The sequence below is a fragment of the Dermacentor variabilis genome, chromosome 7 (assembly GCF_050947875.1).
Source record: "Dermacentor variabilis isolate Ectoservices chromosome 7, ASM5094787v1, whole genome shotgun sequence".
Lineage (NCBI taxonomy): Eukaryota > Metazoa > Arthropoda > Arachnida > Ixodida > Ixodidae > Dermacentor > Dermacentor variabilis.
In genome coordinates this window covers 103,716,243-103,741,928 of record NC_134574.1, presented here as the reverse complement: position 1 = coordinate 103,741,928, position 25,686 = coordinate 103,716,243, and positions in this window count along the sequence as shown.

Below are 25,686 nucleotides of genomic sequence, written 5' to 3'. Positions count from 1 at the left end.
CAAACTTCTTAATCTCATCCGCCCACCTGACTTTCTGCCGCCCCCTGCTACGCTTCCCTTCCCTTGGGATCCAGTCCGTAACCCTTAATGACCATCGGTTATCTTTCCTCCTCATTACATGTCCTGCCCATGCCCATTTCTTTTTCTTGATTTCAACTAAGATGTCATTAACTCGCGTTTGTTCCCTCACCCAATCTGCTCTTTTCTTATCCCTTAACGTTACACCTATCATTCTTCTTTCCATAGCTCGTTGTGTCGTCCTCAATTTGAGTAGAACCCTTTTCGTAAGCCTCCAGGTTTCTGCCCCGTAGGTGAGTACTGGTAAGACACAGCTATTATATACTTTTCTCTTGAGGGATAACGGCAACCTGCTGTTCATGATTTGGGAATGCCTGCCAAACGCACTCCAGCCCATTCTTATTCTTCTGATTATTTCCGTCTCATGATCCGGATCCGCCGTCACTACCTGCCCTAAGTAGATGTATTCCCTTACGACTTCCAGTGCATCGCTGCCTATTGTAAATTGCTGTTCTCTCCCGAGACTGTTAAGCATTACTTTAGTTTTCTGCATATTAATTTTTAGACCCACTCTTCTGCTTTGCCTCTCCAGGTCAGTGAGCATGCATTGCAATTGGTCCCCTGAGTTACTAAGCAAGGCAATATCATCAGCGAATCGCAAGTTACTAAGGTATTCTCCATTAACTTTTATCCCCAATTCTTCCCAATCCAGGTCTCTGAATACCTCCTGTAAACACGCTGTGAATAGCATTGGAGATATCGTATCCCCCTGCCTGACGCCTTTCTTTATTGGGATTTTGTTGCTTGCTTTATGGAGGACTACGGTGGCTGTGGAGCCGCTATAGATATCTTCCAGTATTTTTACATATGGCTCATCTACACCCTGATTCCGTAATGCCTCCATGACTGCTGAGGTTTCGACTGAATCAAACGCTTTCTCGTAATCAATGAAAGCTATATACAACGGTTGCTTATATTCTGCACATTTCTCTATCACTTGATTGATAGTGTGAATATGGTCTATTGTTGAGTAGCCTTTACGGAATCCTGCCTGGTCCTTTGGTTGACAGAAGTCTAAGGTGTTCCTGATTCTATTTGCAATTACCTTAGTAAATACTTTGTAGGCAACGGACAGTAAGCTGATCGGTCTATAATTTTTCAAGTCTTTGGCGTCCCCTTTCTTATGGATTAGGATTATGTTAGCGTTCTTCCAAGATTCCGGTACGCTCGAGGTCATGAGGCATTGCGTATACAGGGTGGCCAGTTTCTCTAGAACAATCTGTCCACCATCCTTCAACAAATCTGCTGTTACCTGGTCCTCCCCAGCTGCCTTCCCCCTTTGCATATCTCCTAAGGCTTTCTTTACTTCTTCCGGCGTTACCTTCGGGATTTCGAATTCCTCTAGACTATTTTCTCTTCTATTATCGTCGGGCGTGCCACTGGTACTGTATAAATCTCTATAGAACTCCTCAGCCACTTGAACTATCTCATCCATATTAGTAATGATATTGCCGGCTTTGTCTCTTAACGCATACATCTGATTCTTGCCAATTCCTAGTTTCTTCTTCACTGTTTTTAGGCTTCCTCCGCTCCTGAGAGCATGTTCAATTCTATCCATATTATACTTCCTTATGTCAGCTGTCTTACGCTTGTTGATTAACTTCGAAAGTTCTGCCAATTCTATTCTAGCTGTAGGGTTAGATGCTTTCATACATTGGCGTTTCTTGATCAGATCTTTCGTCTCCTGCGATAGTTTGCTGGTATCCTGCCTAACGGAGTTACCACCGACTTCCATTGCACACTCCTTAATGATGCCCACAAGATTGTCGTTCATTGCTTCAACACTAAGGTCCTCTTCCTGAGTTAAAGCTGAATACCTGTTCTGTAGCTTGATCTGGAATTCCTCTATTTTCCCTCTTACCGCTAACTCATTGATCGGCTTCTTATGTACCAGTTTCTTCCGTTCCCTCCTCAGGTCTAGGCTAATTCGAGTTCTTACCATCCTGTGGTCACTGCAGCGCACCTTGCCGAGCACGTCCACATCTTGTATGATGCCAGGGTTAGCGCAGAGTATGAAGTCTATTTCATTTCTAGTCTCGCCGTTCGGGCTCCTCCACGTCCACTTTCGGCTATCCCGCTTGCGGAAGAAGGTATTCATTATCCTCATATTATTCTGTTCCGCAAACTCTACTAATAACTCTCCCCTGCTATTCCTAGTGCCTATGCCATATTCCCCTACTGCCTTGTCTCCAGCCTGCTTCTTGCCTACCTTGGCATTAAAGTCGCCCATTAGTATAGTGTATTTAGTTTTCACTCTCCCCACCGCAGATTCCACGTTTTCATAGAAGCTTTCGACTTGCTGGTCATCATGACTGGATGTAGGGGCGTAGACCTGTACAATCTTCATTTTGTACCTCTTATTAAGTTTCACAACAAGACCTGCCACCCTCTCGTTAATGCTATATAATTCCTGTATGTTACCAGCTATATTCTTATTAATCAGGAATCCGACTCCTAGTTCTCTTCTATCCGATAAGCCACGGTAGCACAGGACGTGCCCGCTATTTAGCACTGTATATGCTTCTTTCGGCCTCCTAACTTCACTGAGCCCTATTATATCCCATTTAGTGCCCTCTAATTCCTCCAATAGCACTGCTAGACTCGCCTCACTAGATAACGTTCTAGCGTTAAACGTTGCCAGGTTCATATTCCAATGGCGGCCTGTCCGGAGCCAGTGATTCTTAGCACCCTCTGCTGCGTCGCAGGTCTGACCGCCGCCGTGGTCAGTTGCTTCGCAGCTGCTGGGGACTGAGGGCCGGGGTTTGATTGTTGTGTTCATAGGAGGTTGTGGCCAAGTACTGCACCAGGGTGGCCAATCCTGTTCTGGTGAGGGAGTGCGTTATCGGTTCTGGTCACCGGGATCAGGCCACACTCCAGGCCTGTTTGTGCAATTTTATCAACACGCGGATTTTTTTTTTTAATCCGGTGGAAAATTGCCGGCACCGGGATTCGAACCACGGACCTCTTGCATGCGAGGCGGGTGTTCTACCTCTACGCCACCGCTGCACTTAGCATTGCATCCCCAGGATGCAATGTTGCAAATCAAGCACCATATACTCGACAACAAGACAAGAGGTACCAGGGCCATTCTAGGATTAGACCTCAAGAAAGCCTTCGACAATGCAGCTCACGCAGCCATACTACGCAGGATTGCCGCACTCAATCTAGGAAACCGAGCGTACAGCTATGTTAAGGATTTCCTCACAAACAGAAAAGTCTCCTTAACGCTGGGCAAACTCGCGTCCGAAGACAGGAACATAGGGAGCGTCGGCACCCCGCAAGGCTCGGTCATCTCGCCGATGCTCTTTAATCTCATTATGATCGGCCTCCCCGAGCGCCTCAACGCCATCGAGGGAGTGCATCACACAATATACGCGGACGACGTTACGATCCGGGTGTCCGAGGGAAGCGACGGAGAAATCGAACAGCGATTACAGACCGCGGTCGAGGTGGTGGAGGAGTACCTCGTCGGAACCGGTCTCGTCTGCTCACCAGAAAAATCGGAACTCCTCCTCTACCGCTCGACGCTTAGGGGAAGACCCCCCAAGGCTTACATCCAGCATGCTGCATACGAAGAAATTTGCATACGCACCAAAGACGGACAAGAAATACCCAGGGTGAAGCAGATTAAGGTGCTCGGACTCATCATAGAATCGAACGGCAACAACGGAGAAACGGTCAGGCATTTGGAGACTAAGATCACGAACACGATGAGGCTCATCAGAAGAATCACCAACAGACATCAGGGTATGAGGGAGGCCAACATCGTCAGACTCATACACTCCTTCGTTATTAGCCACATTACCTATGTGGCCGCCTACCACAACTGGTACGCGGCCGAATATGCCAAACTGAACACCCTCATTAGAAGAGCACACAAGATGGCACTGGGCCTTCCAGACAGCACCAGCACGGGCCTGCTGCTACAGCTGGGCGTCCACAACACGCTTGAAGAGTTAATTGAAGCACACCAAATCTCGCAACTCGAAAGACTAGCGAAGACACGAACGGGCAGGAGTATCCTAGACAAACTCGGGATAAGTTATCACAAGCAGCACGGCGACAAGACATCCCTTCCAAGCGCGATCAGGGAAAAGCTGCAGGTGGCTAATATACCCAAGAACATGAGCCCCGAATTCAATCAGGGTCGAAGAGAGAGTAGAGCCAAGGCTTTACTCCAAGCCTTCGGTAGGGACAAGCAAGCGCTGTACGTAGACGCGGCAGAATACGAGGATCGACGTGCTTTTGCAGTGGCCGTCCTCAATACCGAGAAACAATTGGTCAGTTGTTGTAGCATACTGTAAAAAACCCCGAGCTAGCGGAAGAGGTGCCCTAGCCATCGTTAACCCCAGTTGTAGATACGTAATCAGTGACTCGCAGACAGCGGTCAGAAAGTATGCACAAGGCAGAATTTCGCCGAAGGCTGAGGCTATACTCAAAGCCAACGCGAACTATGTCACCTCCGAGGAGACGGAGGAACGACACATTATATGGTTCCCGGCTCACACGTCCCCCGACACCCCCGTACCCAATCTCAACGAGGAGGTCCACCGCGTAGCGCGAGGTCTCACGCTCCGCGCCCGCGAAGAAGGATCCTCTCTTGGGGTTGGAAATCCAACGGAGGCATCGACAGAGAGGGACAGAATGACCAGATACAGCGATATTACAAAATTTTACCAAAACTCAAGGCGGGTTTATCCGCCCCCTAACCCCAAACTCGACAGGGCCCAAGCGGTAGACTGGCGGCAGCTACAAACAAAGACCTTCCCCAACCCCGTCCATCTCAGGAGGATATATCCGGACATCTACTCAGATGATAACTGCAAGCTATGCAGCAGGGCTCACGCATCTCTTAGACACATTCTCTGGGAATGTGAAATTATATGCAAAGAAAATGCAGTTTCCCCAGATGAAGCTGCGGCGCGATGGACGGCCGCGTTGCGCAGCTCAAACCTCGAAAATCAACTATGGGCCATCCAGCAAGCCCGTGAGGCGGCGAGGAGACAGGATCTCCGGACCTCCTCGGGGGCGGCCTAGGCCCAGGCCACGAATTTGCCGGATTGTTAATAAAGTTGTTACCACCACCACCACCATGCGCAAGGTGTCTGGATAAGGTGTGCATCCTCTGCAGACGATTTCTGTTAAGCCTGCTGTCATTCAGAGGTGTGGTGCAATCGAGTGCGCGGCACTTGCTTGTGGAATTTGTCCCAGGTCGACAACCTCACGAGTGTAAATTCAGGACGACCTCCTTTCATCGGAGGTCGGGCTGCTTCTACTCTAGACTTGACTTTCGCAAGCTGAAGCATGTCCTAGTCCGCCTGGTCGACTGTTGATTATGTGACAAATAGACCCCATGCCTCTGATTTTTGATATTATACGTCCAGTAAGCTCCTCAGTTTCTGATGCGCGTAGTTTTAATATAACCGTAAATTTCAAAATTCCTAGCGATCCTCATTGGCGTCTCTGACCGATTGATGCTAGTTTCAGTCGAAAGCATTGGGTATTTATTCTGTTTTAAGAGAGTACCGGGGAAAACCTGAATTTGTGGCACAATTAGTTAAAACGAATTCTTCTCTTTGGTGGAATGACAATTGTTCGCGTGACTACAGGCGAAGGAACGCAGCTGGGCAGAAACTATTTCATGATGAAAACTGTCAAAAGTGGACGGTCTATAAATTCTATGCAGGTACTTTCAGAAGTACATTGTTGAAGGGAAAGGATGAGTACGACATTCAGCATTTAGAATTTATTTCTACATCAAATAATAAACGCACACTGTAGAGCTTTCTGCGCGCCAAGAAAGTGATTCCGCGGCCGATGAATGCAGAATACGCAGTTTTGTCTCACGAAGAAATAAAGGATTCATTGGAGGTAATCGCTAGAGGGTTAGAACTTCGATTTTGTCCCAACTTCCATTAGCTCCATTATTATCACCAACTAACGAAGATTTCACGGAAATCTCCAAGTCTCAATTATCAGATGTTTTACAAGGCTTCCCATCAACGGCTCCGTACCCCGGCAACACCACTTCTTCCATGTTGAAGATTTTGTGCAACGTATCACAAGATTATTTATTAGACGTCATATATTATTTCGTCAGATGGACATGGCTTTCACTCTAGTGCAATATTGCCGAGGTCATACCCTTGCATTTGTAAAGTCCGGGCGATGGTTATGTGTTAGATAATATTAGGCCCATCGCGTTACCCAAGTAGCCAGCAATTCTGGTCCAGAATGCGTACTTCAAGTTAATTTTCCACACCTTCACGGAAGGTGCCCCGTTGCCTGAAGTAGAAAGGGTACGTGTCGTTGGTCTCGACGTTCACCATTCTGGAACGGGATGCAGCTGGTTTTGAAGAATCAGAAAAAGCCCTCAATATCGACCCTGCAACTGAAACGAAGAATTGCCCCTCAAAATGGAGGAGCGCGTCCCGAGACGATACACGAGATTGTACGATCTCTGCAGCAGACCTCGAATACTCAATACGAGGCTCACTTTCGCCGGCTCACACTAACAATAGTGCGTGGAACTAGATTGAGCTCATTCATCACAGCGTGATGAGGCCCCTTTTTCGGTCGTCATTTTCGTGATGAAACCAGGCGCAGCTGGATACTATAGCGCAAGTGGCAAGCCAACTGTACCTGCTCTCACGAAGCGACTTCGAAGGAATGCCTGAAGATGAAATGGGAGGTTCGTATGCTTCGAAAAATGGCAAGAGACCAATCTTCACGTAAAGAAGCTGCTCGATCTGTTCGCCAAAGTGACCAACGCTCGCGACAGAAGCATCACAAAAGCATTTCAGGAGAACTACCTAGCGTGGCACAGGTACCACGACCACCTCTGCCTGTGCGTGCATCCAGGACGGTAACGGTGTCTACTGATAATTCAAGGTCGACGAGAGCACGCGGCAAACATTCACCTCCACCGGCTGATACAGACACGGAATGGCCTATGCTGCCCTCTAGGCCCACGGCCATGCCAGCGGGCACTAGCGGTCGGCTGCGCCATGAAGCCAATAATTATAGGCCCAATGAAACCGGTGGCACTACGGGCAAGCAAGGAGATGAACACAATGAGAAGGAGAGTGTACAGAAAATGCTGAAACACCTAGTAGAATCAATGCGCGTGATTCTCAGTGGTCTCGAGACTCCGGCCCTACAAGTGCTCGCCGTGCTAGAGCCGCTTATCGCAGCTTTTTATATGCTACAAAGATTTTGTTTGGCGCTTGTGCTGTTCACGCAGGGGAGGCCCACACCACCTTCGTCCTAACGCCTCTATTTTTAAGTTCACTCAAATTGGTGGCTACAGACTTGAGGCGAAACCTGATTGTGATTTCATGGATGACATTTGTGAATGTTTATCATCAGAGTGTTGAACTTGCTTTCACGTTTGCGCATCCCTCTTGCTATGTCATCATCATCCCTCATCACATCTTTATGTCCCCGTTCCCCCTCCCCCTATGCAGAGTAGCAGACTAGAACACCTTAGCTCAGGCCCACCTCACTGCCTTCTTTCAATTAAATTATATATATATCTCTCTCTCGCAAGCCACCGTGAGCTTGCGCGCGAATTAAGGCGATAACACACCCAATTCCCCCTGTTCCCCCAGCTGCTGCCATAAAATGGATTTTAGGACTTAGTCAAGCTGCTCACGCAGCTTTTTTCCTCAAGACCTGTCTATATTTAAATGTTTGTTGTATATGGGAAACAAAGCACTTACTTAGTTACTTATTTACTTACTTACTTGCTTACTTACTTACTTACTAATTTGATATTCAACTCTTAGCCTACATCCACGGCACATCACTGTCGGTACTACAACTCGACGAATTAACCACGCATTTATTATGTCTAAAGGCAGGCTGTCGAAATAATAAAAATCCGACTATATATATATATATATATATATATATATATATATATATATATATATATATATATATATATATATATATGTGTGTGTGTGTGTGTGTGTGTGTGTGTGTGTGTGTGGAGAGAGAGAGAATTTTTATAAAAGACAAGAGATAAACAATTGAACTGACAGAAGCAAGTGATTATCTTGCAAATTTAACCAGACAGACGTTTTCCGTCGGTGATGGATTTGTAATTCAAGCAATGGACCTGCAGACTCTACGGAGTTCTCAAGAATTCTTCATTTTCTTTGCCGTGGCGAACTATCATCATCGTCATGTGCGCGTGAACGTGGCCCCGACCTCGAGACGTTCGATTTCGCTTCGCTGTCGCCGTCCTTCTTGACTGCGTGCCGCTTGCCGAAGGCCACTGCATACTTCAGGCCCACCGTCTTCGTCGCATCTGAACAAGGCTCTCCGAGCAGCTTCGCGATCAGGACGACGCTATAAAGGCCTTACAACCGCCAGTGGACGAGATCCTTAAGCGATCGTCACGTTCAAGCAGCCAGGCAAGACGTCTTCCGCTGCAAAGCTTTGTTCCCTATTACCTGCCACAGCTTGCAAGAAAACGAACCACTAAGCAATCCGCCATGAATCCAGGCAAGCTCAAACGATTGCGTCGTGGCTGTAGCTTTCCTCGATGTCCACGCTTGAAGATCCGGCGCCACATCGCTCGGAGCCAGCTGTGGGCGGTGGCCGGATTCCGGAGCTGCCGACGGCGGTACCCTGGACAACGGGTGACAAATATCGCGGGTGCCAAGAAGCCAGCCTACGGCAGCAGATTTGGGTTTGAGACTTCGTCGCTGCTTTTGTGGATGAAACCCGTCTTCCACGCCAACGGCTCGCAACTCGAAGGCTCACAACGCCAAGCTGGAGTGAGAGTGCCAAACTCGCCGTCCAGGCTACCACGCTGTTTTCAGAGCCTCACCGACCCACAGTTACGCTTCATGAAAAAGAACCTGCGTTCGCCTCTAGAAAATGGCCTCTATGAGACACCTAATCACATGACCGGCTCGCCCTCCATGCCGTGGGGCTTTCCTCAGCTACGAGACAGGTCTCGGAAGCCGTTTGCTACAAAAAAAGCTCGAGACGCTGCGCGTATCGCCAACTCTGCAGAACGCGTCACCGTCTTTCCGAGCCAGATATTCAAGAGGCGCGAGAGGAAGCCAACACTAGAAGACAACCAGACTACACAAGGTGCCGGAACGCTTGGACGTGAGACGACGCCACGGCTTTTGTCGTCTGTTTCGGGACCAGACAAGCTGGTCGACTCCGTCTGTCTCCGTCAGCGCGTCGTCTGCCCTCGTGCTTCTAACCGGCTGTTTCCCACATCCAGGCGCTCGCGACTACCACCGCTTGTGGCTGCAGAGGAAGCACCCCCGTCGCGTCGCGCTGCAGAAACGCATACATCTCGTTCCGTGCCAGCCAGCCTTTGCATTATCTGCGCCTTCAAGTGGGCGAGACTCCGCAGAAGCAGCCAGACATTTCCGGGTGGCGCTGCGCCTGACCACTGTCGCCGGCATTCACGCCGCCGGTTTGCTTTGACGCAAGTCCTTCGGGTGCTGATTTCTGCAATTGATAGAGCCGGGCCGGCGACGCGCAGGTGACGAATTCGCGAACTATGGGTCATCTGTTCGCAGCATCGACCAGCAGTTGTAAACGTTGCAGCGGTTTCCATAATACAACTTACGTTGAACTTTAGTGTTTCGAATTCGCCAGGATGTAATAAATGTTTTACGTAGCACGTGCGTCGCTTACTTTGTGAACTGCACGCACCATCGACTAGACTGCGTTCTAAATACACTACAACACATTACGAGTTCAGTTTAGACGCCATGGAAAGGAGCCTCTTAGTGAACCACGTGCGTTCGACATGGAGAACGAGGAACGTTAGAAGCGACAACTTTTCTGGCCAAGCTCCTTAAGAAGTTCCCGACGTTCAGCAACTTAACCTTCGCTGGGGCAGTTCTCGCTTCTAGTATTTTCGACCCAGCCAGACAGACTCCTGCTGAGAGATGTTTCACACTTAAGCGCGAGAAACTGGTGTCAGCAGGTAACAAAATGTGTCGCCCTCGCATGGATAGAGTCACGCGAAAGTAAAACAGACCTTCTCCAAGCCATTGAGAACAGACAGACCCACAGCGATAGCTCAGTGATCGCGTCGTTCTGCTTCCGTGTATCTGTAAGAGTGCTTCTTGGGCTTAAATTTTAAGATCGCGATGCGTCCATGCTGCTTGCGCAACACGGCAGCGCTGCTCTCAAACACGCAGTCAATGCAGTGGCGGAGCTGCGCGCTTCACACACCGATTTGATGGGGCGTTTCATATCCTGGTGCGGCTGACAGTGCGATGCAGGCTCTAACCTGTATACCTCAAATCATGGGCGCTCGACAGTTTGTGATCGCGATAAAGAGCCAGACGAAAACCGACCGTTCAGGAATCGCGAATCAAGGTCGTTTACTTACGACTGGAAGGACAGGATTCAAACTTGGAACACCGAACTATGCGTGAAACAGTAAACATTGCGCAAATATAGAAGTTAAAATTGAAAGCTTCTGATATAAAATAGCCAAAACACACAATGAAAGAATAATTAAACATCTTGGTAAATTTGACAAAAGTAGTCGCCTTGTGTCCTTGATAAAGCTGTAAATGGCAACACGTACACGTCCTCGTGTCGGTACATTATACGTAATTCGCTTCGTTTTCATTCACTGATGGCTTTTAACTACGCTTAACCCTTTTCTTTGACGCGACAAGTTATCATCATCGTAACCTGCAACACGCGACAAGTTATCATCATCGTAACCTGCGACATGCTCCTTCTCCTGGTGGTGCGCGTGAACGTGGCACGAGACGTTCGATTCCACTTCACCGGCCAGGCTGCGTGGCGCTCATCCGAGGTCAAGGACCGCTGACGTCGCGTCCGAACAAGATCCTCCGAACACCGTCAGTACCAAGTGAACGTTGAAAGCACATCGCCATCATTACGCGATCCTTAGCAGCCACGCAAGACGTCCTTCGCCGACGAGTTCTGCTCTACTGCTCTGTTGCCAACTTACAAGGGGTCGGGACCTCGTCAAGCTGTCCAAGCTTTTAGTCCTGTACTCCTCCTTCTTTAAGGAAATAAATTGATTGATTGATTGATTGATTGATTGATTGATTGATTGATTGATTGATTGATTGATTGATTGATTGATTGATTGATTTCCACGGCTTGCACGAGAACTCCCCACTATGCGATCCCCGATCAAGCCATCTGGAAACCGCAAAGGAAAGGACTACCGCCAGGCGGAAGCCTGTTTCGGTGTACGCAGCTCAAGATGCGGCGCCACATCGCTTGGAGCCAATTGTGGGCGGTAGCTGAACGCCGGAGCTGCGCAAGGTGCTACAGCGAACGACTGGCAACTGCTTCCATGGGTGCTTCGAAAGTGTACGCTGGTGAATATCGCGTCGACACTCCATCGCATCCTCTCTGGATCAAATCGACTGCTCCCCACAGCAGCAGTTGACTCCACTTAGTCTACGTGGATCTTCGGGTAAACCCAGGACTTCGGGAGACGCGCTTCCGCGCTGTGTTCGAAGATCAACCACACAGTTTTGCTTTACTAAAGTGAGCACGCCGCCAACTTTGAAGCATGTGCTTTCAGCAGACGGCCAACTCATTCTCCGAGACACGTGGCTTTGCTCAGCCAGCAATGCCAGGGAGGCACGGCCCGGACGCAGCCGGTGACCGCCTTCTGTCCGAAAAAGCACGGGACGCCGCGTGCGTCGCCAACTCTCTGGATGTGTCATCATCCTGCCGAGAGAGGTTGAGAAACGGCACGCAAGAAGCCAACAAGTAATGCTCGTCAGGCAAGCAGAAGCACCACTTAGGGCTACATTCACTTTAGGCACACGACGAGCAAGCAACAAAGCCGAAGACATCCAGACAAGCACAGAGTGCGGGAAGCGCTCGGACGTGGGAAGACGCCAGGACTGCTGCCGTCTGCTTCGAACCACGACCAGAAGGTCGATCCCGTCTGTATTGGGCAGCTCTTGTGCGTCGAACCGGCTACTCCCGACTGCCGTACTCAAGGCTCGTGCCGCTTGCTGGTTTTGGCACCAGGGCATGGCACATGCGTCTGATCGCTCAGCCACAGCGCATGCGTCGTGGAACCCCAACCCCTGCGTCTTCAAGAGGGCGAGACTGCGGAAGCCGCAAGAGGCAGCCGTTACTCGCCGCGTCTCTTGGCCGCTGTTGTCACATGAAGCTGTCACTAGTGACCGACACTAGCGACCAGCTAATGTACAGCGAGCCTAGGTACGGGCCGATCGGAACGTGCTTCCCATCATGCGCGATGAACTCAACATGCGCGATGAACTGCTTGCTGGTCGGGATAGAGGCATGTCAGCGCTCTCCGGACGCCGAACCCACGAACCACGGAGCGGCGGGACTCAGCGCCCCCAACGGTTTTGAAGACTGTACGTATTGATGTTTATAGTTATGTTTATCGGGAACGCTACGTTTACGTGATTTGCTAGATATAATAAACGCTTTGCTAAGCACATCCGTCTTTCACTTCGTGAACTGCATGCGCAATTTACGGCGTCGCGCATATGTAAATGTGCATGCACGCCTTGTTGTAAAAGTGCTGTAACGAGAGCGGTATTCGTGAACCCTGACGTCCTGGCTGATAAAAAATGTTTGGCTCGTGTCGCTAAGATGCACATTACGAAAGGAATGGCAGTGCATTATAAGCGGCGTAAAGTTTTAACTCCCGCAATGCAGTCGGAACAAAGTAAACTGCGACGTCACCCCAGTCATAACTCAGCGCGCTATCGCCGGCAGCTTTGATCGTGTTCTATTATTGACGCACGCTAAGGTTTATTCCTCAAGTAGCAAGCATGTCCATATTTTCCTATAGCGTTCCCGGGTCGCAGGCGAGAAATCATGAATTGATGTGATCAAGGGTTGGGAGTTTTAGAAGCCGCGTCATTTCGAGGCCCTTGGTTTTTGCACAAACGCTGTATCATGGACAGCCTCTCACTATAGTGATGCCACCCAAAGTCATATTATCTGGGCCTGCCTGAAAGCCTCACCCACCAACACCCACCGCACTAATAATACACGCGTCATAAGTACAGCCGAGCAGTGGGAGACTTCGCTGCTCAGCTTGAACCTAGGAGAGCAGCTCTGGGCAGTCCAGATGGCCGAAGACGCCGCTGGAAAGCAAGGACTAGCCGCCGTATGATCTCCCAACCCCGGCCACTCACGGACCCCATCAAGGATAAAATACAGGAGGCAAGCGCAAAAACCAGGAAGACGAACAGAGAAAGATCAGCAAACGTTCTGAGAGAATATGCCCACTCCTGCTGATCCCTCGTACCGCTTGTAAGCATGGGTAGCAGCTATATATTCACTCTGAAGATACTTTTTGTGGACTGCTAAAAGACCACAAAGATACCTACTGGGCAGAAATTTAGCATTTTTTTTTATGTATCGTGGAAACGAGTGCTGTGCGTTGTCGACGAGGTAACTTGAGGGGCGGCTCTACGTATATGTATGTTTATTGTACGTAATTGGCGCTCGCACAAAAATGACCTGTGGAAGGCGTAAAATATTTTTACTAAATATTAAGGTTTAATTCTGTGGTGTTACATGCCAAACCCACGATAGCATGATGAGGCATGCCATATTGGGGGACTGGATTAAACTTGACCACCTGGGTTTCCTTAACGTGCACCCAATGCACGGTAAACGGTTGTTTTGCATTTCTCCCTTATCAAAATGTGGCATACTTGACCGGGATTTGATCCCGCACCTTAGCAGCACAACGTCTATAAGCCACTGCGCCTCCACGGCAGGCCGGTTGTGACATGTGCAGTCTTGACCATTTTAGATCAAGAATGTCATTCTATCATAATAAACACATATTTCGGTCTTCCCTGAGGATGTTCCTACCATATTTTAAATGTTTGTATAGTGAGTGTACAGAATCTATCTTCTATGGTATAGGTAAACGTGCTTCCTCGTATAGCACACTATTTACCGCAAACTCAGGAAGTCCCAGGCAAACGAGCAACAGTTGTTTTCTATTACTGCATAATTCGTTTCGTTTTCCTTTTTTGATGGCGCGTACACAAAAGCTCTGCCTCTTCTTTTTCTTCTCAAAGTAGTCACGCAGGTCTATTTATAACATAACAGCCCTTGGTACCTTCTCACGGGCAATCTTTGTCCAGCGGCGTGCCCCAAGCAGAGGACACGAATACGTTGCCGACGCCAGGAGCAGAACACTTCGTACATTACACGTGTCCTTCCAGTATGGCGGACCTAAGGTTCAGGCGAAGTCCTGACGCGCATTCTCTTTAAGCAGACTTCGTTGTACTTCCGAACTGCACCGCACTGCCTCCAGGTTTCCACCGCGTCGAACAAGTTTGCTTTTCGGCTGCAGTGTGGCTTCGCCCTCACGCCAGGCGTGCTATAAACAAGCGTCAGACTTACACAAGATATCGAGCCGAGGCAAGCCAGCAAGACGTTTACGCTGACGGCGTCGCACATGCATGGCGGCCCCAAGTGAGCCCACAACTGCCCCGACTGCGAACGATCCGTGCGACCGACCGCCAAACACCTCATTTCGAAATGTCCGGCAGACGGAACGGCACGAAGGAAGGAAGTCTGTCAGCAAGGGACATACCGAGCTACGGCGGGCGACCTAGAGAATAGTCGCGCCACCCTGGACTCTATCCTGGCTTTTTGCCAGGGAGGTAGTGTCATGAAATTACCTACTAGGGGAGATCAAAAAGTTTTGCAACTTGGCTATAACCAAATATATCATATACCTTTTGTTTAGGTCATATCTGCAGCCTAGCAAGGTCTGAACATCAAGCCTTCCAGTTCGTTACTTGGTCTGCATCGGTCAGTCAAACACGGCAACCTCCCACGATTTCAAGTTCGAGTACCGAAGCGTTATAAAATTTTTTGTGCAAAGAAGGAAGTTCGGCCAATGAAATCCACAGTAGGATTGTGAATGTGTATGGCAGTGAATGTCCTTCATATGCGACAGTGACTCGGTGGTTCAATGAGTTTAAACGTGGCCGTGTGTACGTGGGAGACGACCCAAGGTCAGGGCGGCCGACCACTTCAACCGATTTGGACCATTCAGCCTCAGCAGAGAGCCTTATCGTATATAATCGCCGAATAAAGGTGTATGAAGTTGCCGGAGAATTGATCATTTCTTACGGCAGTGTTTTCACCATCATCCACGATGTTTTGGGTATGTCGAAGGTCTTGGCACGATAGGTGCCACGGAACCTCTCAGCGCAAGATCGACACCACCGCGTGCATTCATCAAGGGAATTTTTGCACCTCTATTCAAGCCACCCAGAAATTTTTTTTCTCCCGCTTTGTGACTGGTGATGAGACGTGGCTGTATCAGGTGAACCCATAAACAAAACAGCAGTCTACGCAGTGGAAGCATTCGGGATCGCCTCCCCCGAAAATATTCAAGACCCAATGCTCAGGGAGGAAAGTCATGGCGACACTATTTTGGGGCGCAAGGCTCATTGAGTATCTTGAAAGCAGTAGAACAGGTACAGGCGAATACTATGCCAACGTTCTTCGAAAATTGCGTAAGGCCATCGTGGAAAAAACGCCGAACATTGGTGACAAGAGCTCTCCTTCTCCTACACGACAACGCCCCGGTTCACAGGTCTCGTGTTGCCCAGGCTGCCATTCGAGAGTGCGGTTTTGAACAGCTGGACCACCCACCCTACAGTCCCGACCTGGGCCCGAGTGGCTTTTATTTATTTCCTAGTTTGAAGAAAGACTTCAATGGAAAGGGGTTTGACGACTTGAACTCGATTCAAACTGCGGCAGAGTGGCTTGGCAACGAGGAAGAAAGTTTCTTTTTGCAAGGTATCAAAAGCTTTCCAGGAAAATGGGAGAAGTGTATTAGTGTGAGGAGGGATTATGTTGAAAAAAATTGTTTCTGAGGTCGGGCAGTTTTCCTCATATGCGAGTTGCAAAACGTTTTGATAATCCCTCGTACCATGAAATTAAGGCTACCACCAAAAATTCAATGACTGTGAGCTGTGCAATGCGAATGAGACTATAGGTCATGTGCTGCGTGGCTTCCCTCAGTACGTGGAAGAGCGACAAAACTTGAGCAATGACCTTACGGGCGTGGACAGCCCGCCGTTGTCCGAGGACGTTATTTTAGGCCCTTGGTCAGACGTTAAATCTAGTTTTAAGGCCATGCAGGCCTTACTTTACTTCTTAAAAAATTATCAGCCCAAGCACTCCGTAGAGATTGGTAACAAGCGAAGCTGGAATGTGTGGCCTTGTTGTTTACCACTGGATAAATCCCGAGGGTGCAGCGGTGGCGTAGAGGTAGAACATCCGCCTCGCGAGCAAGAGGACCATGGTTCGAATCCCGGTGCCGCGCAATTATTCACTGGATTAAAAAAATCCGCGTGCTGATAAACTTGCATAACGAAGCCTGGAGTGTGGCCTGATCTCGGTGACCAGAACCGGTAACGCGCACTCTCTCACCAGAGCACGATTGGCCACCCTGGTGCAGTTTTTGGCCACAACCTCCTATATGAACACAACAATCAAAACCCGGCCCCTCAGTCCCCAGCAGCTGCGAAGCAACTGACCACGGCGGCGGTGAGACCTGCGACGCAGCAGGGGGTGCTAAGAATCCCTGGTTCCGGACAGGCCGCCATTGGAATCTGACCCTGGCAACGTTTAACGCTAGAACGTTATCTAGTGAGGCGAGTCTAGCAGTGCTATTGGACGAATTAGCGGGCAGTAAAGGGGATATAATAGGGCTCAGCGAAGTTAGGAGGACGAAAGAAGCACATACAGTGCTAAAATGCGGGCACGTCTTGTGCTATCGGGGCTTAGCGGAGAGACGAGAACTAGGAGTCGGATTCCTGAATAATAGGGATGTAGCTGGTGACATACAGGAATTATATAGCATTAACGAGAGGGTTGCAGGTCTTGTTGTGAAACTTGATAACAAATAGAAGGTCGCACAGGTACACGCCCCTACATCCAGTCATGATGACCAGGAAGGTGAAAGATTCTATGAAGACGTGGAATCGGCAATGGGTAAAGTCAAAGCAATATACACTATACTGATAGGCGACTTCAATGCCAGGGTAGGCAACAAGCAGGCTGCAGTCCTCGATGTATCCAAAGCCGACGTAGTGCTGCTCGCTGAAGCCCTGCAGCCATGGCGGCAGCCCTGCCAGAGCAGCAAGCGAAGGAAGACACTGTGTGCCCAAACAAGGTACAGAATATTTTTAATCCTTTACACTCCGCACGCCTCTAATGCGAAGGCCTATGCGATACTAAATAAAATCCATACTAAGTGCGGAGCCTACGAAGTCTCGGCGTACATCGCCGCCCCCGAAAGTACGTGCAAAGGCGTAGGCACATCGACCCCTGTCACGACGAAAGCACGCTTAGAAACATCATTGTGAACGAAAGAAATCCCACCGCACTAGAAGCCGGACGAATCAAGAACTCGCACGTAGTCGTGGTTTTATTCAGAGGCATGCGTGTGCACAACCACGTGATCTGCGGCAAGGCCTTGCTGACATGTTCTATATACCGACATATATGGTCGAGGTAATAGCACCGACCTCCTGCCGCTGTACCTGTTGTAGAGGTGAGCTGCTTATAGCGTAGTTAGTATTCTGGCCACGTATGATATATTGGAATGTAGCAATTAGGTTGGCGCTGAGGCATCACCGTACGGTAATATGGACTTGAAAGGTCGCGCATTACCTCCCGTGTGTGCAAACGTGTCGTGCGAAGTGGACTTATCGCATTGGTATCCCGGTTCGTCTTTTTGCAAGGAACGCCTGCGCAGGATCAAAACAAGTGGACTCAGTTGTGAGAAATTCACCATCGTAGTTTGTTTTTGCTGGTTAAGTATTTTCACATTGCGGGTGTTTTTCTGTGAACATGATGTATGAACAAAAATAAATAAGCCTCAATTTTTTTCTCGGAATAAACGACTACTTGCGGAAACCTTTGAACAATACTGAACCTCAGGAACAGCGAGGGTTACCTCAATGGTAAGCAGCATACAACTCCGGTCTCGTAGTGTACAAAGTTAATTATTTGGGGCATGCCGGTCGTGCTTTCGAAACAGAGAAGATTTTTTTGTATTTTTTAACTTTCACGACGCGGCAAGGGTGTTGTCTTCCGCCACTGTCAATTCCGGGAGTATTGACTGTCATACTGCCAACGAATGACAGCCGTGATCATTCGGCGACAGGTTCTATAGACACATATGCTTATTTAGCGTATACTTCGTTAAAAGTTCCAAATAACGCATTAAGATAGAGACGCAAGGCACTCACGACGAGTGGTAATATTCTAGCTGCATGATTTGTGAATGAATAGTCTGCGATTTTATACGTTCTTTCAGGATAACGGTGGTTGCCGATCCTGTCGTTGAAGGACATGTGTGATACTATAATGAAGTTACAGCTGCTGTTCCTGTTGTACATGTACTATCTGATAACTACGAATAAAGGATAGAAAAATAAACGGACTTGACAACCAATGACGCGTTACTCTCCTGACACCCTGCATCGCTATTTTTGAAGGGCAATGTGATATAGGAAATCTTACCAACAGGAATTCTTTTTTGGAGTGGGAAGTAGGCTTCCTGCTCTACTTTTGCTGCTTTTTTCCTCTTCAGCAATAAAAGAGAATCGGTAAGCTTGAAGAAAAAAATGCAACTTCATAACTGAGTGTTATAGAGCGTCTAAAGGAGGAATATCTACTGTATTCATTTACAGTTCAGGTGAGACGGTTAACTTTCTTTTTTATTGAGGCTTGCATGCAACCATTCTATTCAGAATTCAATGGTATGACACAGAGCATTGCACAATATATGATTGCTCTTCTGGCTTTAAGTGGTACTAAGATATTCAATCATTAAAGTTACAAAATGTGTTTTTCATGACAAGTTTCCGAATTGTAAACTTGATGCCTGAAGCTCTAGGAAAAAACCAGCTGTAGGCAACTTTTGTAAAATTAAAATAGCACAAGGCCAAGTAATCTGCTCGCAGAGCCATTGTAATCTAACATTTTCGTGTTTTTTGTTTGCCTTTATTGTAGCAATATTATTTCTCTCATATACTTGCAAAAGCACATCGGCTGCAATAGCTGACATAAAGCGATTCCTTCGCAGGCACAATACAAACACGCATGCTACTAAGCGTGCCTAATCAAATTCGAACCTGCTGCAATCCAAGCGTCAGGCTGTGACTACGTAATGCTTGGTCATGCCAACGCCTCCTAGATGGCAGGACTGTGCACTATGCTTTATCACGGCACGCTACTTGGACCGAAATTTCTATTGCCAATTGGCAATGGAGATTTCGTCACGCCGGGCAACGAAAGCGGCGACGTCAAAATCGCCGTGGCGTATTGAGGAACCTACCAATTAGACTATATGGCAATCAGGCAAGGTGACATGACGTCATGAATCGAAGCGCACCGGCCTTGTGCTACCAGGAAGGCGTTGGACAGGCTGCCGACCTTGCCTCTCCCCCTTTCCATTTACTTAGCCCCCAGTCGTCATAATCAACACTGCCGTCAGCAGCACATTTTACCCCACACCAGGACGACGACGCTCCCTCGACTGTACCAGGCTTCTGAATGGCAGCAGGCGTAACGGACCGCCCAAGCACAAAGTATCTGCAGAAGTAGTACATCCTCTCCAGAAAGAAAGTTGCGGGGACGGGAGCTAGATATCGTTTTCCAAAATTATAGCTGTTGTGGCGGTTTCCATGCAACACTCATTCTGTCGTTCTAGTGCAGATACAAGCATTTCTCGGCTCCCACTTTCTTTTCAGCAAAGTTCAAATCAAGCTTCCTTCACTGACCCCCTTCTACGCCATCATCATCATCGTCACCTCCAGCTGTGTTGTTCCCCCTGGTGGTGCTCGCGATCGTACCACGAGACGTTCCATTTCGCTTCGCTGTCATCGCCTCTCCCGACTGCGTGGCGCATGTACCACAAGGTCACCGAGGAAGTCAAGCCAGCCGCTCCCGTCACCTCCTAACGAGTAGCCACAGTAGGGTCGATAGCACGCTGTAACAGCCTGCACTCACCAACACCAGCGGACGGCGTCACCACGTAATCGCCACGCTTGATCAGCCACGCTTAAAGGACGTCCACCGCCGGCAAGTCGTGTTCACCGACCCACTGTGCTCGCACGAGAACACGCCAGCAAGTAAGCGATCCTCCATGGAGACCGGTTGCCTTAAGCGATTGTCATGGAACTCGAGCCTTCTTCGGGGTTCGCGGCCGAAGATCCAGCGCCGTACCCCTTGGCGCCAGCTGTGGGTGTCCGCGGGATTCCGATGCTGCCGACGGCGTTACCCTGGGCGTTACCCCCAGAGGCCCGTACCGTTGCGGTTCACCATGAAAGGAAAAGCGCAGTGGCCTCTGCAACCTGGCATGTACGGAACACATAAGCAGACGACCGACACGACACGCGGCTTTTCTCAAACAGCGTTGCGAAGGCGACAGACGTCGGAGGCCGCGATTGGCCAGCTGCTCTGCGTGCAGACATGGGACGCCAAACGAATTCCCGATTGTAGACGCGTCGCTGCCTTGCCGAGTGAGATTACCGAGTCGCCCAGGGCAAACCAACGCCAGAAGCCTCCCAGACTGCCCAGGAAGCCAGAACGCGGAGACGCCAGGGGGCGCCAGGGCTGCTGTCGTCTGCTTCGGGGCAGGAAGACAAGATTCATCCTGGCTGTCTCCGCCAGCACGTCGGCTGCCCTCGCGCGTCGAACCGACGTTTGCCAACTGGAGCGCTCACGATTTCCAGTCGCTTCGCGCTTCTACAACGGATGCGTCGCGACCTCCGAGCGTCTGGGCCTTCGTGTGCGCGAAACTCCGCACAAATTGCCAAACGCCGTCAGGTTTCGCCGCACTTGGCCACTGCTGTCGGAGGATCCGGAAGTTGTTTCGAACATTGCTGACCAGCTGACACCACACGAAACCAGGAACGATCTGAGAAGACTGCGTCCTGCGGCGCAGGACAGACTCGTGCTCGAACTACCAGCTCCCGGGCGAAGCACGTCTTCGTCAGACGCTCGCTCAACGCGGCTGGTCGCAAGTCATGCGGTGGGTGCAGGTTTCAAGCAGCGAAAGAATCATACCCGCGACGCGCAGGTGACGAACTGACGACCTATGGGCCGGAGGCGCACTGCGCTGATCGGCTCGAGTAAACTGCGCCGGGTTTTTGATCGTAGAACGTTTATGGAACGTTATGTTTTCGTAGTTGCATAGTTAAAATAAATTGTTAGCGTAGCACATGCAGCTCTTTCTTACTGACCTTGATGCACGATCGACTGGATCGCGCGTCGATGTAGGCCAGACTAAACGCTTTCAGCTTCGACGTCCTGCACGGGAGAAACGCAAAACGTGACCTCACGCGAGCCATGCGAAACGACAGAAAATGACGGTGCACCGGACGTGGTCACTCGCCGGCAGAGCACGAGGTGGCTGGTTCGATTGCCGAGCGCGGCGGCTGGATATCTATGGATGCGAAGTGCGAGGCTATAAACAGCGCACGCCAGTGGTTAAAAAAGTCCTTGAACAGATTTTCCCTTAACTAGAACCTGCCTCTCTACGCCCTCCACGTTCCACTGGTAATGTGGACAGACGCATGCTATAGATGTTTAGGTATTAGTACGATTGGCATAATTTCAGAACAATGGCCCATCTTCGATTTGTCCGTTTGCATGTAACCTATCTCACCTATTAAGCCTTGTTTACTAGATTGTGTGCACTAGGTATGCGCTGGCGGCTGCCATTCCGCGCAGACAGCATGGCCTAATGGGCGTGCGCTCGAACTAGCGACATCGATACGGCGTATGTGCGACCTTGCTCTGTACCGATTATTAGCGAATCCTCCACATTGGGTGGGCCATGGTGGCCACAAGGGGTCAAAATTAATCAAGAGCCGCTTACTAGCGCGTGCTTTATAATCAGTTCGTTGTTTTGGCCACGTAAAACGCCAGAATGTATAGCTTTGTAATTACAGCTGCAATGCCCGTTTGTTTCAAAAGCGAACTGAATACCCGGAGGAAGCTTTACAGCGAAGCTGAAGGCGAGTTTAGTGGCAGTTTTCGGGGGATGAAAGCCTGGCCTGTGAAGACGTGCTGGACGCGCTTGGTATGAATCAACAAATTTTAGGTATTTATTCTTTTTTGACCCACCGCCGCCCGATTCATGCCCAATCCCCCGTAAAGTGGGTTGTGCTATAACTACAGGCACCAAACCAAACCAAACCAAACAAAACCAAATCAACCCATGGCAGTGTCTCGAATTTTTGCTTTGAAACGTAACTACCAATAACTATAGGTATGTATACACCGGGTATTTCTGCGAAGATTTTAGGTAATATTTTAAGATTACCGGGTGATACGCGGTAGTTATTCGCTAGTTAAGAAATACCTAATAAATGATTTTAACCTTTCAGTCGCAGCGGGCTCATGGTAATTTGGAAATTGAAGCAAACTCTCTCTACAAGCCATATCAACTTTCGCGTCTGGAACAATGCGCTTACCCGCGGAGCTACGACCCGACGATACTTCAGCTATCGCAGCGCGTGAGACCGAAACTAGGAAGCTGCAGCGAGCGCAAACCTGCGGCCCCTCGAGGCGACGTTCTGCTTACGTCACCCGGCAAGGGGCAGCCTGCGCGCTGCGGCTCCTTTGGGCTCAGTCCTAGCATTTTCACGTTTACAATGAATTGGTTCATCAGGTTGTCCAAGGATAACATCTCTGCGCCCTATTTGTGCCTCCGAATCGGGGGAAAGAAACAAAACACAGATGCGAAATTTCGGGAGCCCGACGTGGGTTGCTTTGCTGATTGATACCAAGCACGTCCAACATGTCTCCACACGCCGGGCTTTCGCCCCACCAAAACTGCCGCGAAACTCGCCTTCACCTTCGCTGTGAAACTTCCCCCTAGTATTGAGTTCGCTTTTGAAACGAACGCGTACATTGCAGCAATTGCAAATTTATACCTTCTGGCGTTTTACCTTGCCAAAACCACGATCTCATTATAATGCACGCGGTACGTAAGGGACTCCCGATAAATTTTGACCCCATGCGGTCATCATGGCGCATCCAATCTGAGGGATTCGCTAATAATCGGTACATAACAAGGTCGCGCATACGCCGTGCCGATATCGTTTGCAAGGGCCATTGGCCCATTTATATATACCCCGAAAGGGAGCCGCCAGCGCGTGCTTAGTGCCCATAATCTGGAAGACAAGGAGAGCAATAGTAGGTGAAGAGGTTACATTCAAGTGGACAAAGCGGAAAGGGGGCATTATACTAATTGTATTAATAGCTAAGCATCTAGCAAGCGTCTGTCCATTTTACCGGTGGAACGTGGACGGGATAGATAGATCGTTAGGTTCTAGCAAAAGGAACATCTCTCCAATGACTTATTGAACCACTGGTGTGTGCTGTGTCCCTTCGCACGTCGCTTGCATTGAAATCCAGCCGCCGCGCTAGCAAATCGAACCAGCCACCTCGTGCTCTGTCAGAGTGACCACGACAGGTGTAGCGTCGTTTTCTATCGTTTCGCATGGCTCGCGAGAGGTCGCGTTTTGTGTTTCTCCCGTGCAGGACGTCGAACCTGAAAGCGTTTACTCTAGCCTATGTTGATGCGCGACCCAGTCGATCGTGCACCAAGGTCACAAAGTAAGAGACGCATGTGCTACGCAAGCAATTTATTGTAACTAAGCAACTACGAAGATATAACGTTCCATAAATGTTCTACGATCAAAACTCCGGCACACTTTGCTTGAGCTGATCAGCGCAGTGCACCTTCGGCCCAAACTTGGTTGATTCGTCACCTGCGCGTCGCGGGCATGCTTCTTTCGCTGCTGGCAACCCGCACCCACCGCATAACTTCCGACCAGCTGCGTTGAGCCTTAGAGCTGCAGCGCGCAGGCATTCGAGGGCGTCCGACGAAGACCTGCTTCGCCCGGGAGCTGATAGTCCGAGGACGAGTCTGTCGTGCACCGCAGGACGCAGCCTCGTCCCAGCTCGTTCCTGGTTTCGTGTGGTGGGTCAGCGATGCACGAAACCACTTCCGGATCCTCCAACAGCATTGGCCAAAAGCGGCCAGACATGACGGCGTTTGGCGACTTGTGCAGAGTTTCGCGCACTCGAAGGCCCAGACGCTGGGATGTCGCGACGCATCCGTTGTAGAAGCGCGAAGCAACGCGGGCACTTCCTCCGGAGCTGCGAGCTCGAGCGACTGCAAATCGCCAGCGGTCCAGTTGGGAATGGCCGGTTCGACGCGCGAGGGCAGCCGACGCGCTGGCGGAGACAGACGGGATGAATCTCGTCGTCGTGCCCCGAAGCAGACGAACGCGTCCTCTGAGGTCGACGCGTTCTGGCTTCCTGGGCAGTCTCGGATGCTTCTTGCGTTCGTTTGCTCTAGGCGATTCGGTAATCTCACTCGGCAAGGCAGGGACGCGTCTACAATCGGGAATTCGTTTGGCGTACCGTGACTCGACGCAGATCAATCGGCCAGTCGCGGCGTCCGATGCTTGTCGCCTTCGCAACGCTGCTTGAGAAAAGCCGCGTGTCGAGTCGGTCGTCTGCTGAGGTGTCCCGTACATGCCAGGTTGCAGAGGCCACTGCGTTCTTCCTTTCATGGTGAACCGCAACGGTGCGGGCCTCTGAGGGTAGCGCCCAGGGTAACGCCGTCGGCAGCTTCGGAATCCCGCGAACACCCACAGCTGGCGCCAAGTGGTACGGCATTGGATCTTCGGCCGCGGACCCTGAGGAAGGCTCGAGTTCCATGGCAACCACTTAAGGCCACCGGTCTTCATGGAGGATCGCTTACTTGCTGGCGTGTTCTCGTGTGAGCACAGTGGGTCCGTGAACACGACTTGCCGGCGGTGGACGTCCTTTAAGCGTGGCTGATCAAGCGTGGCGATTACGTGGTGACGCCGTCCGCTGGTGTTGGTGAGTGCAGGCTGTTACAGCGTGCTATCGGCCCTACTGTGGCGACTCGTTCAGACGTGACGAGAGCGGCTGGCTTGCCGTCCTCGGTGACCTTGTGCTACATGTGCCACGCAGTCGGGAGAGGCGATGACAGCGAAGCGAAATGGAACGTCTCGTGGCACGATCGCGAGCACCATTAGGGGAAAGAACGCAGCTGGAGGTGACGATGATGATGATGGTGTATAAGGGGGACATTGAGGGAAGCTTGATTTGCTGAAAAGAAAGTGGAAAGGGAGACATTTTTGTATCAACACTATAACGACAGAATGAGTGTTGGGAACCGCGACAGCGGCTATCATTTGAAAATAATCATTAGTAAAAGGAAGACCCGAAATATCTAAATTTATGCAAATATCTGCTACCTTTCCCGAAAAAAACCTTGGCCGCCCAAGCGCAAAGCGTCTGGATAAGGTGCGCATCCTCTGCCGACGATTTCCCTTACGCCTGCTGTCATTCAGAGGTGCGGTGCAGTCGAGTGCGCGGAACTTGCTTGTGGAATTTGTCCCAGGTCAACAACCTCACGAGTGTAAATTCAGGATGACCTACTTTCGTCAGAGGAGGCTGCTGCTACCCTAGCCTTAACTTTCGCAAGCTAAACCATGTCCTTGTCCGCCTGGTCGACTGTTGATTATGTGACAA